This window comes from Penaeus monodon, chromosome 15, assembly GCF_015228065.2.
Source record: "Penaeus monodon isolate SGIC_2016 chromosome 15, NSTDA_Pmon_1, whole genome shotgun sequence".
NCBI classification, from domain to species: Eukaryota; Metazoa; Arthropoda; class Malacostraca; order Decapoda; family Penaeidae; genus Penaeus; species Penaeus monodon.
The window spans coordinates 36953282-36954250 of NC_051400.1; the positions used below are offsets into that span (position 1 = coordinate 36953282).

Below are 969 nucleotides of genomic sequence, written 5' to 3' on the forward strand. Positions count from 1 at the left end.
ACACCCAATGCCACTGGGATTTTTGAGAAATATCTCTGGAGTATAGGAGTGTTTTTATTTTAATAAGAAAAAAAAGCACAATTTAAGAAACTTGTCAGAATTCTAGGTTTAAAATATGTAGCAAAGAAACAAAGGTTTTGTACAGCTTTACCCACTAATTCATCTTTACCCTGCTGGACAGTTACCATTTGATATACAGGCAGTCCTCTGTTCCATTCCTGAATCCGTACAGTAAAATGAAATAAGCAGAACAACAATTATTCCCCTAAGAAATAGCTAAAAAGAGATATTGCATTCCCCAACCTTATGGCCAGACTTCGTAGCTCAAAATATTTAAAAAATTCTCTCTGAAAAAAAATGTTTAGGGTAGTGGCCTTCATCAAGAAATAGATTCTCTGTTTATTACCAAAACATATATAGCAAGTGGCTGTAATTTAATCTGACTGCTTGTTTTGATAGTATCCAGGCAAAAGTGATACAGCATGCAGCAAATTTACACATTGGAAAAACTGCAGGAAACTTTGATAACATCAGGAGCTGTAGTCCTTCTTTTGATAGGATATAATCAACTTTGTCTAAAAATCAGTTGATTCAGGGTTATGCATAATGGCAGCATCAGTCATTCAGTGGTAGGCTGGTTCACTACAGAAAAACTTAATTTCTTGATGAGAATTCTGAAATAGTACCAGAGAATAGGTTTTGACAATACTAAAAGGGGTTCATTTGTCACCTTCATATTGTTTAGTGTTAGTGGACAGATGTTATCAGAGCAAATTATTGTTTATAAATTTCTAAGTAATCTTCTTTTTCATGTCTGTCATCTATGCCTACTGTTATTGAAGATTAAACACATTTTATAAGTTGAAGACTCAAGTTGCATTTATTCATGAATTCTTTCAATTTCCTATTTCCAGGGATATAAATCATAAACTGTTTTCATTGTATCAAATGTAGAAAATGTATGAATGA

At 32.7% G+C, this 969-nt stretch overlaps 1 protein-coding gene across 1 annotated transcript in view; it reads left to right on the plus strand.

The window, feature by feature from the left end:
• LOC119582005 (pre-mRNA-splicing factor 38B-like) overlaps positions 1 to 969 on the plus strand; it is a gene marked incomplete in the record, with an annotated part of 22032 nt that overhangs the window by 5216 nt on the left and 15847 nt on the right.